The 14,155-nt window shown below is 42.7% G+C and overlaps 1 protein-coding gene across 5 annotated transcripts in view; it reads left to right on the forward strand.

Moving 5' to 3' along the window:
* The first annotated feature begins 949 nt into the window (after positions 1-949).
* The window catches only part of LRRC3B (leucine rich repeat containing 3B), a 47,107-nt gene continuing 33,901 nt past the window's right edge, over positions 950-14,155 (forward strand). Inside the window, exon 1 of one of the 5 annotated variants that reach the window (XM_080579153.1) lies at positions 950-1,165. The gene's annotated coding sequence lies outside the window, so the exon portion shown is untranslated. Of the gene's footprint in view, positions 1,166-1,532; positions 1,846-1,896; positions 2,382-2,983; positions 3,789-14,155 lie in introns of those variants that run through there. The other 4 variants (XM_080579155.1, XM_080579151.1, XM_080579154.1 and 1 more) reach the window with 4 other exon arrangements.

A 14,155-nucleotide genomic window follows, 5' to 3' on the forward strand; every position in this document is an offset into this window, starting at 1 on the left:
GTGCAGTACCCTGCTGCCAGAAGCTTATATTCTGAACAGGGAAAATATAAACACAAGCTGAAGAAATGTCTCCTGCACATTAAATTTTGGGTTTGCAGCAATGATTAATGTTTTTCTACTGAATTAAAATGAATCTAAGTCCATTTCTGTCATAGGAATAAAACTCACAAAGCCTGAGAGTCATTTCCCATTGCAAATAATTCAGGGCTGGCAGTTCAGTCCTGGCTCCTTCTGGTCACTGACTTTGTAGGACAATGCAACTCATTATAAGAAGGAATGTAAGCTTATGTAGTGAGTTTTTAAACTGGTTATGTCTTCAAAGCTGGGTTGAGTCAATCACTGAGTGTGAGGAATGTGTAAGAAACTGGCAAAAGTGATTTTATCAACTTTCGTCATATTTGTTATTTCCTCTTACACTGATAAGAATGTAAAATGATAGGCATACATAAAAATGTTCATGAGCCAATTTGCAAATATTCCTAAGAGCAAAGAAAGGGGGGTTGATGTAATACAAAGGTCTGGTCCTACGTTAGCTTACTAATATGACTCTGACAGATTATTCAGGAGGGTAAGTATATACTTGGTTAGAGACTCCCTGGGCTGATGCTTAATGATGGAGAATGGCATTTAGCTGTGTATTAATTGCATGTTTTTCCTTCTTACCACCTGAGAAATACTACCTATCTATGGCCATGACAGCACTCCTTCTGACCCAGCAGTTTCTTTTTAAATGACCTATATGGAGATAGTGCAGTTTTGAATAGTTAGAGGCAAAAAACTCCCAAGGAAATCCAAACCATTTCATTTTCTGTTCTGTACAGCGTCTTAGAAGGTTTTCACCTTAAAGCAAATAAATAAGATAGCAAGCGGAGACGAATCTTTCCAAATCCCTTCTACTGAGGCACTCTCAGCTGGAGACAGATAACAGAGACCTTTGCTGCACGGGGTAAATAGGAAGTTTATTTTGGAGAGATAGCGTAGAAAATTGCCAAAGTGCATTTGAGTGAGAGAGGGTGATGCTGCTTCGAGCCTGTATTTCCAAAGTCCATTTCACAAGAACCTCTCTGGGTTAGAGGAGAAAGTCGCCCTAGCAGGAATCATGGTGCAGTCCAAGAGGGGTTTCTACGCGAGGCTGCTCCAAAGGGGCGCCGAGGCTGGCCGCACGGTAGGCTCACCTATTCCAGCAACAACTCCGCGGTGCGGCAGGAAGTTTGCAAAACCGAGTTACCCTCTGCTGGCAGAAACACTTTTGCCTTTTTATTTGTTATTACCTTCGGAGCGGCAAACCAGCGAACCTACTGATGCGACCCCTCGGGGCCGCGCTCTGCCCCCCGCACCCCTGCCGGCGGGGAGAGCCAGCACCGCGAGGGGACGGTCCCCGCCGGCACCCCCGCTCCGGGGGAGCATCTCCCCTCGGGGGAGCATCCCCCCGCCGTGCCTGTGGCAGCGGGAGGGGAGTCTCCTCCTTCCTCCCTCCCACCCTCTGCTCTCTCCTCCCTCCCCGCCTGCCTGCAGCCGCAGCGCAGGGGCAGGAGGGAGCGGCGGCGGCGCAGGCAGAGCCGCCCGGCGGAGGCAGGAGGGCGGCCGGGCGGTGGCTGCGCCCCGGCCCCCCCCCGGCCCCGGCCCCACCGCCCCCAGCCCCGGCCCCGGCCGCGCCGCCGGCAGGCTCCGCCCGTCGCTCCCATGGCGCGGCGGCCCCGCGCCAGGTGAGGCTGCGCTGCCTGTTGCGCCGCTCCGGCCGGGCCGTGCCGAGCCGTGCCGAGCTGTGCCGAGCCGAGCCGTGCCGTGCCGAGCCGCCGGGGGCGGCACACCGCGAAGTTTTGCGGGAAGGCGCCGCTCCGCGATGTAAGTTGCGGGGTCGTGCGACTCGGGGGGGGGGGGGGGGGAGGCGGCAGAACCGGGAGGAAACTCGACGGGGACGGAGGGAGGGAGGCGAGCAGCGCCGTGCCGTGCCGAGCCGTGCCGTGCCGAGCCGAGCCGAGCCAGGCACAGATCGGCCAGGGCCCCCGGAGATGCTCCCGGCTGTACCAGGGGCGGCGGGGCTGGGGCTGCGCCGAGGCGGCGGAGGAAGGGGGAGAGAAGGGGCGGGGAGGCTGCGGGGAGGGGGCTGCCACCCCCTGCTCGGCACCGAGCGAGGGGCTGAGCCTCGCGGCCCCGATCCCAAAAAGCACAGCAAAAAGCGCACCCCTCTCCGTGCCCGCCTTGCCGGGAGGACGCCGTTTGCTCTGCCCCGGGGTTTTTCCACTTTGACACCTACCGGGACCAGTTGCTGGCGAGCAGTGGTGGTGGTGGTGATGGGGAGGAGAGGGCAGCTCCCTCTGAACGCGAGCAACAAATGGCAGCCGGGCTGCAGGGGCAGCGGCGGAGCTCGCTGCGCCCAGGTGAGCCGCACCGCCTGGCCCCGCAGCCCGGGGAGGCACCGGGGGGCAGCTGCAGCCCCCCCGGGTACAGCCCTGCGGCCCCCGGCCCGCTGAATTGGGGTCCCGCGGGGGTGGGGGGCTCCGCAGGGGGTGGGAGCCCCCAGCAGGGCACGGCCGCGACCCTAAAGCCGGGGTGGAAATGCCCCGGTGCTTGCGGTGGGGATTTGGGGTGTGTGTGCCAGAGCTGGGAGCGGCAGGTTCTTCCCTCGCCTTCATGGCAATGCGCACGGCCAGGATTTCCCCTCCCCAGAAATTTGGAAAATACCTCAGATGTGCCAACGGGATTTCTTCTTCTCGGCTTCTTCCTTTTAAAATTTTTAAGATTTTTAGAGCGCCCGTTAGGAAATGGCAAAGCCGTTCAGGCTGCAGGTTATCACCCGGTCTTTCTGAATGTCCCTAGAGAGCAGAAATGGTGTGACAGCGAAATGAAAAGAGCCAAATAACTTGAAAAGCATGGATAAACCAACTACTTGCAAAGTCAGAATGAAAGCCGGGCAAACAGCGTTTACTGCTTGCTTCAAAGAAGTGAGCCCAGAGGTATTTACGTATCTATGAAAATGACAAAATAAGCTAATGCTTTTGAAGCAATTGTAATTGTTTAAAAAATAATAACCATGAGAAAACATTACAGATTTGTCAAGGGAAGGAAAATGAGTAATTTTAGAGGATAGCCTTTTCTGAATGCTGAAAAGTAATCGGGAGCAACTTCTTCTTGTGGTCATCTGTCTAACAATTTTTACATTGAAATTGCAAGGTGTGTGTCACGCCCCTCCGCAAGCAGTAACTTGAAGGCTTTCATACATGAAACCAGAGTGTTCATATGGCTTGTGTTTTAGTATTTTTCTCAGCAACTTAATTAAAAGGACAGGCACACAATGGGTTTCTAGTTTGATTTAGAGGGAAAGAACAAAGTAATTAAGCTGTAGAATAAACTCATTTGCAAAATCTATGCTACGTTCAGAGTCTGATTTTCTAGTTTAGTTTCTGTATCTGGCTTGGAATTAATGATACCGGTGTGATTGCTTAGCTGATTCCGCAGCCCCGACTTGTGCAAGTTGCCATGGGTTTCTATGGGATTACTCCTACAGGTAATCCTCTGATGACTCAAGCCAGCGGGACTGGGCCCATTGTCAGATAGTTCCAGCATAGGTGCCGCGTGGGGACGTGCCTGTTGGTGCTGATGGGAGGGCTTTGGCTCCAGTAGAAGAGCTTGGGGTTAAGTCCAGATCTGTCACATTTATTCAGCTATTGCTGGCTGGGTCACAGCCCTGATCTCGCTTTCTCTGAGGTTAGCTGTGAAAGCGGTGCTGACTTCGGTCTGAGAAAGGCGATCTCCTGTGGATGGTTGTCGTTTTCCATTGACCCGCGGTGAGTTGACGCTTCTCAGCATCTTGGGGATCAGGGCCTGAGTGAATGAGAAGGATTGTAGCTGCTGCTATCGAGAATCAGTGTGTTTTGGCTCAAAGGAGAGATCAAAATCAAAATAGAAATACCATTTAATAGACATATGTGTTTGTACTCTGGATCCAATCCAGAGTACTAGTAAATCATGTGCTAGTAAAGTCAGTGAGAGCTTTGCTACAGATAAAAACAATAGCAATATGTTTAAGGTTACATTTGTGGTTTGTCTCTGCCATGTGCTCTACAGGGTCCTTATTTAAAATCTTTTGGAAGATGGGAGTCTTCTGCTCATGCTGAAGCCACGTTAGAACCTGATAACTTCAGAGCAAACACATCATAAGGCAACTCAGGAAATAATCGCCAATCAGTAGAATTGAAACTTATGAAATTAGCCTTATTTAAAGTGCAAACTTGGGTGTCTAAACCTAGAGAAAATGTATTTTTTCTGTTACAGAGTCACCTTTAGATGTTCACTTAAATAATAAGGCACCTCTAAGTCTTGCTTTTAAGGAATTTCCTGTTTCTTCAGTAGGAATATTTATATGAGTAACACAAGGGATTATTTCACTGGCAGGAAAGTATCAAACCCTTTAATGAAATGAATAATTTAAGAAGCAGGAAAATGTGCAGAAATACGTGTTGTTACCATTCCAGTTAATTAGATGGTGGACTAAGGAAGCAGCTTTTCCTCAGTGTAGAATATTGTATTTGTGATCACTTACAGGATTTAAATGTAAGTATAGTCCTTGTTGTCATCTGCATGTGTGGTCTTTGGATCAGTCCTGGTTTGAGAATGTGGATTAAATTAGTGTTATGTGGCTAGCAAAATAATCTGCAGTTTTGCTTCATCCAGTACATTTTTTTAGTATAGGTAAAGAAAAATCTTACAAAGCTATGAAATTCAGAAACTTATAATGCTAAAGAGAACCTTATTTTAAAAGGATGATGTTTTGAGCCAAGAATAAATTATTGGAGTTCATGGAACACACAGCATTTACCTTGGCTTGTTTGACCAACTCTTTTTAAATATTAGCTTATTTACTAAAAGTAACCTCCTGCAAGTGCAGGCTTGGTTGAATACTTCAATGCTGGTAAGAATCAAAAGTTAATACATCTACAGAAACTCCAAGCAGTAAGAATATAAGAATTTCTCAGCACACTCAGTAAGTATTTTTAAATGGATTACTCTCTGAAGTGTATGCATGAATAAGGTTGCCATCTACTCTTAAATCCAATGTGGTACAGGTGAGATAGCATTAAATTCAGAGGTCTTCTCATCTGGAGAATTTAATCTCTGCTTCTAATTTTAATCCAGCACCTTTCCTAAGGGGTTTTCTGTGCTTCCTCTGTCCTGGTGCAGTTTGTTAGTCTGGATGCACAACGGAGAGCTGCGTGCATCCGGGGGAAAAAGCGTGGTGTGATAGCAGTTTTACTCACTGATTCATTTGAGCTCATGCTCTAGATAAACAGTTGCCAACCCCCCAGTGGAGGAGGTTCTTGTTACTTCACAAAGGTTAAAGATGTATCCTCCTGCTTCATCAAAATTTCTGTGGTTACTGGTGTCTGTGTGTCCGTACTTTCCACTGGTGGCTGGCGTTGTTTATCCCTATAGATGAGGCTGTGTTTGTAGCCTGCATGGGCATGTTTTACAGAGACCTAGGTTGAACTTTGAAGAACACAGCCCTTACTGCTACTGAACAAGAAATTAGCTTTTTTTCCTTCTCTCCTGGGTATTTAAATGTTCTATTGTGTTCCTTCAGCAAGCAGGTTTGTTTTTAACATTAGCTTCTTTCCATGCTGACTCCAATGCTGGACATGGGGAAAGCCTTTTACCATAAGGATTGGCACAGCTCCTGAGTCCTGCTTTCTATCAGCAAGGAAAAGGCAATGCTAGCTTAATTATTATTTCTCTCTGGACAGTGTGAACTTTTATAAGGATGAAAATGAGAATGTTTAACTTTAGCCTTTCTGAAGGATGAAGTGGTTGGTGGGGTTGCAGCACAGCCCTTTAGCTCAGCTCCCTGCTGTGCCAGGGGCTTGCCCAGGGACTTCGGAAAAGATGCTGTAGGTGGGCAGATTCAGACGGCTTCAGCCTTGCCGAGGGAACGACAGAACGGACTTAGCTTTTTGTGTCTCAGCTCCACAGATAGAGAGGAGATAAAAATGCCTCTTGAGTAAATGGTGCTGGTAAAAGGCCTTTTCAGAGACACATTCAACTGGGTAATTGGAATTTACTTGAACAGAGATGAAAATTAGCACTACAGTTCTTGATGCACTTGATCATGGTTTACCTCTTGCTTTTCAGGATCAGTTCAACTACCTAGTGTGTGTTTAAAATATATTTCATCCAACATTAATAACAGTTTCATAAAGCTGCTAACTTACCCTTTGAAAAGAAGAAGAAAGTTTATCTCTGCCTGCTAAATAGTACTATAAAGGTACAATAACAAGAGAAAGTGAAAGGTGATAGAAGTGACTGATAGCACATAAATGGGTTGCTGCTCCAGCCTGGAAGCAGCAAAGCAAATGGAGACTATTTAATTATTTAAGGAACAATAAATGAAAAGTCTGGTTATACAGTAAAAGGAGAGACAAACAATAAACAGAAAGTTGAGAGAGGGAAACAGTGTGTAAGGAAAGTAGAAGGTAGACGGGCAGAGATCAAAGGGGCAGGGGATGGGCTTACATTTTCTATAGAGCTTTTGTTTGGAAAATATTGTCTGTATAAATCTGTGCATTGCAGCGCTTGCATAGCAGCCTGTCTTCTGCTCAAATTGTGGGAGTCTGACACAGCATGTTCTTCTCCTGGGGGCTGCTCCATGTTCCTGCTTCTTCCTTTGGATGTACAACCACAGTGAATTGGGAGAGTGTTTTTACAGATGTGTGTCTTGGTGACAGACTGTCCTAAGAGGTATACTTTGTGGATGCTGTTAGTTTTAATGGTGTTATCATTTTCTCTTCTGTCAAAGTTGCCGTGAAAGTTACCTCTCCCTCCTTCCTCCAGCAAATAATAGCACTGATTTTAAAGGCAGACTTTTTTTTTTCCAGTTTACCAAAATTGGGTTACATACTTTTGCAACTATACTAGCTAAAGTTGTTTTGTATGTAAATATTGTGGCTATTCAGCATTTCATTAGAGAGCTTGAAGGACTACTTTATAGGTTTGTCCTGGGAGTTAATAGGACACATGAAAAGCATGGTTTGTTTGTTTATTTTAGTTTTTGTTTTTCCCACTCATCTAGATTAAAAATGTGTATTGCCTGGATAGAATTTGCTTCTGTATGTACTTCGTATGAAGTATTTTTGTAATATTAAAAAAAATATACAAATCTAATTGCATGTGAATAATATGCAGCCTTTGCAAAGGGTGAAGCCTTTGGGCATTCAAATGAATCAATGCTGTTTGCTATTGCAAAAAACCATCATAATTAAAAATAAACAAAAGCACTGGGTGTACAAGTTTCAGTTTGTGCAAGTACTGTTCTTCCCTAAAGAACAAAATGTCTAACGTATATTGAGATTTGTTTTAGGCAAGTGCTCCTTCTTATTAGAAGAGGAACTGCAACAAAAATCTTCTATGAAGTTGCTTGCTAGATTGTATGTGGTAAATGAAGTAATGGTCGTTATATATTTCATTGATGAAACTGTGGCTTATGAACATTAAAAACAACCAAAAAAATGTAAGCTATGTGTTTACATTCTTGACTTTTTGCCTATTTTTATTACGTTGGATAATGAAAAATGATTCCATTTAGAATTCCATTTGAATTATTTTTTAATTCTTCCCATAACAGTATATGTGCATTTTTTTTAAATACAGTTACCTTTAAAAAACAAACAAACAAACAAACAGATTTTCATACCCATCTAAAAACAGATTCTGTAATACATTTTTAGTCTGAAGTTTTTATTTTGAAATGGGTATGTGCTCATATATTTTTCTCTGTCCAGGGAAAAAATGGTATTTGCCAAGAAGAAAAAATTTGAATAGATATTTGCAAATTTAGGAGCTCAAAAAGAGGGAAAATAGTCAAAGGCAGGAGGCTGCTCACAGGGCCAGGAATCACTAATTTACAAGGCTTGGTCTTTTAGCAAGTGTGGCTAGGGTTTGGTAGTTTGGTGTTTTTTGTTTTATTTTTCCCTAGATATGCTGTAAATGGTCTTTAAAATTTATTTTGATTCTCTGTATTGTTAAACATAATTTATCATTATTAGTGTCAAAAAAGAGAATGACCCTTAGTTCTTTTTTTCCTGAAGTGAACAGAGTACAGCTGCCATTGCAACCCTCAAATAGTGTGAGAGGTCCTGAACATCCTTTTTTTTGCCCTTGTTTCCGGCTTTGTTGACACAAAGTCATTAAGATGAAAATTGGTGATTTTTGAACAGTCTATTTTTAACAAGTTTATAATAGGATATTACTGTTCATGAATATGTGTCATTCCTAACCTGCGGAAGCACTTAAAGGGAAGGCATGTGTCAGAGGGAAACTTCTTTCAGTACTCATTTTCGGATTTTGCTGTTCTCTGGGTGTGTCTAGTTCTGTTCTGCAGATAAAAGTATAGATCTTCACTCTGTTGCTGCAAGAGTATCTCCTCCTTGTTAATGCTGAGAAATTCCAGACTGTTTCAAATGACGTTATAAAAAGGGGTTTGAATGGGAAATTGTTCTTTTCTACAACCTTCTAACTAAGAATGAAACAACTCCAGAAACATCGTATCACAGTAAATCCCAGAACTTCACCTCTCAAAGGCTGCAAATTTCTTAAGCACACCGTTTCGAATTGAGTAAAAACATCTCACGTTTGATTTAAAAGCAGCCCATGTATGAAAACATACAACCAATGGACAATCCTTTACCTGTAAGTGCATATTGAGGCTGTTAAACTGAGATGTCATGTTTGTGCAGACCAGATTTCTAATCCCGTTTTTGTTCTTAAGGAGACTTGTCATTGAAAGGTTAATTATTTCTAGAGATTGTATCGGTCATTCACTGTTTTCAGAATCTTTTCACAGTTTTTGCCCTTTGACAGAAGACATTGTGTATGTATTCTGCTCATCATTTTCATCAATTACATGGTATGCTTATTGGCAGCTCTCATGCATAAATACTTATTTTGCTAGAGTAAGAGATGACAGGATTTAGACATGTAAGAAACCTCAGTCTTTGGCTCAGAAAAAATTCTTGATGGATACAAATGGTATTTCAATAACTTTCGATCCAAAAACTTTTCTTGCAAAGCGACATGACTGTTCTTCTTGCCAGTCACGGCAGGTGCTCCATCTGTACAAATACTGCCTAATTTGAACCAGTCAAGTGTAACATTTTTTTTTCCCACTATCTGCCACATTTTCAACAAATTTTCTCAGTTCTTTAAACAAGTGTGAGGCAGCAGTGTGGAACAAAATGGACAGAGGCCAAGCAATTCCCTTAATTATAGCAGGTTTTTTTTTTTTTAACACATTGAACAACAACAGTCAACTGTGCGGTGTCAGTAGCATTGCAGCTTCCCTTGGTGGTGAACAAAAAAAAAAATGCTTGCATGAATCTGTTAAAAATTGAATCCATGCTGTTGCATCGTCTAGGATTATCTCAGCCCTTCTCATTGTCATGCTGCATGAAGAGCTATGGACATATCAGCTGTGTGCTGCTCTTTTGATCTGGTTTGCGCAGCAGTAGCTGACATACCCTCTTGCCTGCTGTCTTTGTTGCCTGAGAACGGCTCTTTCTTGTAGACTGGTAATTTGCTATTTGCTGTTACACCTTTGCTACTGTTTTCAGTTCACAAATGTGGATTTATTTTATTTACAGACAAAAAGTTGTTGTGCTTGGTGCCTTTCTTGATATGAAATCAGACTGCAGATTAGATCCAATAAAAGCTTCTTGGCATAAATGAGGTTGTGTAAAAATATCATTCAATTTTTGACTTTCAGTATAGCTGTGTCACTGTGGCACACAAGCACACTTTGACAGACTGTGCCTTCTCCAGAGCAGAATGTAGCCTTCCCAGGGAGAAATTCTCTCCATGCACTGTCATCTTCATGTGCTTTTGTCTTAATATTTTCACTGCAACATGCACAACTTGTGAAACAATGCTTTGATGATAAGTAAATTGCTTTAAGAAGTTTATGGGTGTTTGGGTTAGCTGGGGAATCTTTAGAAAAAATTAGGTAAATGAGGATGCTGCAGGTTGCACAGCTCCTTTATTTTCCTCCTTCTGTAGAGACACAGAGTGGGTAAGCTGTGGCCTTCCGTAGGTTCCCCAAAAGAGTCTTGCTGACTGTAGTTATTGTGTCCTGTTTTTTTGGTGTTTTAATAGAGCAATTTTAATCATGTGTGCTAAAATTGCTAGTTTTAAATTCTGGCTCTAAAAGCTGTGGATTGCAGCTTTGAATCCTGTGTAGTCACTTGGGCTTTTGCAAACAGACTAAAATACTCTCAGGCTTGCAGAACAGTGCTTTCCACCCGCTCCATGCAGCATCGGTCATTAACTTCATTAGTGCAAAGCAATTGGGAACAAGGGGCTGATTCTGTGACCCTGTGTTCTTCCATTCACTTGGCTACTGTACCAAGTACCCATCCCAACTTCTTGTGCGTTTGCTGTTTCCTCATTTAAATATATATGATTAGTATCTTTCTTCTAAAAATATATAAAATATATGGTTAAAAATGCTGCTGAATTTAATAAATGTCTGTTTTGTAGTAGAAGTAGCATATTTGTAAATGCAGATGTGATGTGTGTATGCAGGAGCTAATGGAGCTCTACAAGCATGCAGTCTCAGCCCTTCTGACCCTGTTATTTCTTAATTTTAGAGCACAGAATTGCAGGTAAAGGGCACTGACAAGATAACTTTCTAGTCACTTAAATATCATGGCCAACAGAGGAAGATTTAACTTCTAAGGACCACGTATTAGGGAAGTGCACTTCAATATTCCTGTCTAGGAAAAAAAAAATGGAAAAATAAAAAAATAAGCATTTTAATTACAGATATTGAGCATGTTGGGGTCAATCAGTGTGAGTAAATGGAGGCTGACTGCTGAGGTGGAAAGTTTGGCATAGTGAAAATCAGAGATTCGTGAGGGGTGGGCTTCTGCTGCCTACCCTTTTCTTCACTATTTTCACCCACACACCTTGCTGTTTGTGGTGTTTCCTAGAGGCACTTTTGGATAGAAGACTTGCTCCTGGAAATTGTTCCGTTTTGGCCTGAGAAATCAGCTGTAAACTTTATCCCTCCTCCAATATAACTTAGACTAGATGCTTTTATTTGACAACTTAATAATTGTACCTAAGCTGCCTTTGAAAATATTTTGTACTTGGATTTTATTAGTCTTGAATATATTACTTTCTCAAGAAATTTTTATAGTTCTTACTAAATAAAGAATGAACCTGGAAGAAAGGAAATTAGAAATAAGTGCTCTGTGTCTTCACTTCCAAAACAAAATCTGTATAATAACATGAAAACTTTATTATCTGTTCGTCATTTTCACACCAGAATGGGAAAAAAAGCTCCTTGCGTAAACCCACTGAAACCTGTTTCCTGTGCCATAGCCTTTGCTTTTTCAGTTTAGAGAGGAACACTGAATTCCTCAAATATGATAAGAAGAAAATTACTATTCTGTTACTTACTATTACTACAACTGTGGTAACAAGCAAAGAAAACACAGGGCTGAAAGTCAGGTAACCTGCTGCCCTGCAGCAGCAGTGATGCTGGAAGCTTGATTTCAGCATTGTAAGGGTAAATGGGCGGTGAGCCCTGCTGTCACAAGGGTGGGATGCACCTATGAGCATGCCTGAACACTGCTTTGGGGAACAGCTTTTTACTCCAGGGACTATGCTTGACATTAAAAGTTCACCTTCAGTCCTTACACTGTGCTGTAGTTCCTCTTGCTGGCGAAAGCCTTGGCTTTTTAGATTAGGTGTTTGACCTCTATTGAAGTGCAGGTTCCTTTGAAGGCAAAAATCCATTTCTTTGCCCATCCAGAAAAAAACAAAGCAAAACAAAGAAACAAACAAAAACAACAACAAGACAATGCCATCACCAGAAAAAAAGCCCAAACCAACCAAACGTAAAAGCCAGCCTCTTGGCAATAATCAACCAGATGCAATGGGGTCAGTATTCCTTGGAGTGGGCTTGTATTTGTCAGCTTTAGGGGTGGGATGAGAGGGCAGTACTGTCTATGAAGACCTGAGAGGGATGTACCAGATCAAATACCTGTGTAAGAAGACATGGCTATAGAAAAGGAGGGCAGAAATATCAGGGCATGCTGAAACGTTTTATGTAAGATTTGTAAATCTCTGCCAGGAGGTAAAAGATAAAACCTCCTGATAATGGTAAAGCATTTCCTTGTTAAGCCTAGAGTTATTTTCTTGGCAGGCCTGTTGGAGGTGTATTCCTGGTCCCAGGGAAAACTGTCATTTTGGGTGTGAACAGGGCATGGGGATTAGTCAGGGCTGACGCATAGACACTGGTACAAGAGGCAAGCTGTGGAGCCCCTAATCCCAGGAAAGCTTCTCGGACAGGAGCTCTGTCTCTCTGTAAAAGGCTCAGAGCCACAGGCTTCCCTGAGAAGTTAGCATCTTAAAAATCAAGTTAAAGGCTGAACTTTTCTATAAACGAGGAGTTTTATTATTGGATGTGTGACTGGTCCAAAGTATAAAGAGAATCATGACCTGTTGTCAGTACCTGCTGCTGCCAAACTATGCTTACTGCGCTCTAGAATATTTCCATTTGAGTTTTTAACATGAATATTGACAGTATGAGTTGAAGATGTTTTAGTTGTCGTGGCTTGCACAAGGTTCTAATTCAGGGCTCCAGGAGATCTCCTCTAAAACCTTACTGAGAAAAGTGCTCAGATCTTTTCCCTTAGTGGCGTGGTTTTGGGGAGGGTGCATGGGCGAGCTTTCACTGATCTCAGTAGTGAGGGAGTCCCCTGTGATAGTTGTGCAATGAGGTTCTAAAATCTGTAACTTGCCAGGTGTTTCTTCCCCCTGTCCCGACCTTGTAAATCTTTGTTCCAATTTTTCTCTGGACCAAAGTCATGTTTAAAGAACAAAGTCCATCAGAGATGTTGGCACAACCAAGAAAAATAGTTCTGGAAGACGCGAGTCAGGTTAGGAGGTCTGAAATGGGAGGTGTATGTCTTTCCTTTCTCAAGGGAAAATGGCCATTCTGAACCAGAAGGTAAGGTATTCTCAGGTGGTAGTTTAGAAGAGTCTTCAGAAGGCTTAAACAAAAGCAGCACCTCTGTGTTTCCCAATCAAGGATGAAGAAATGTTTTATTGTAGTATAGCAGTGTAGTGAGTTAATCAAAAGTAAACTTTGTGTAATTTTCCTTGCAAATATTTGGACACTTATGAGAGTGTTTACAGTCCCTAACCTTTTTACTATTTTCTTTTTATCTTTCTCTCTTCGTTTTTCATTGCTGCTGCTTTTTGAAAGCTATGTTTTCCCCTGTCTAAAAGGTATCACCTACAGAGGGGCTTTTTATGGGGAAGAGGAGGCACAGGAAAGTCTATAGGTTCAAATCCAAGACCGGGGTTGTTCAGAGGTGTTCCCATTTGTCATTAGATTGTTATTTGTTTTGGAAACATCAGTATTGCTTTTCTTGCTTGAGAATCACTTGTGTTTAGAGATCTGAGGTAAACCTGCATAAATCTGAGCTCACTGAAGTCGGTTTGATTAAAGTGGGTGTAAACCATAGCAGATGTAAGTGCAGATTTAATGTGCATGCTGTCTCAGTTTGTGACAGTTGTATGCAAAATCATAATGAAAGCACCTTAGGAATGGATAATAATCATACTGATTTGGACACACCATAAATCCAAATGGGAAGTGAAGTATTGTTTCTAACTTGCAATATAAAAATATTTGAAATAACTATTTCTGGTCTTCAGTATTATCTATTGAATTCATATCTACCCTTGTCATCTGACAGGCTACTAAAACAAGATTCTGTTTAAAATGATAAAAGTGACAGCTGTACAATGCATTTTATTCCTGCCGAGCCCTGTGATGTAGTTGGTTTGGGGAGATAGGGATCTTGCTTCACTCGTTCAAGGACAGTCCTTTGGAAAGGATTTGCAGAATTTGTAATTGTGCCCATAAATCCTCCCTCCCCTCTGCATGTATGGTAAAATTTCTGCTGCAACCCTACTGTTCTGTGTTCCAGAAGGAGCAATTCTCTCTTATTTATCGTTCATTCCCTCTTTTTTGAAACCCCAGTGGTTGTGTCCTGCTTGTGGTGAATCCCTCTGCCACTGCAACAGATCTTCCCCTTTTCTGTAATGTTCATGCTCTGTCAGCAGCTCACCCCTTGCAGTTAGTAGTGACTAGGAG

Source organism: Anser brachyrhynchus, assembly GCF_964034855.1.
Source record: "Anser brachyrhynchus genome assembly, chromosome: 2".
NCBI lineage: Eukaryota > Metazoa > Chordata > Aves > Anseriformes > Anatidae > Anser > Anser brachyrhynchus.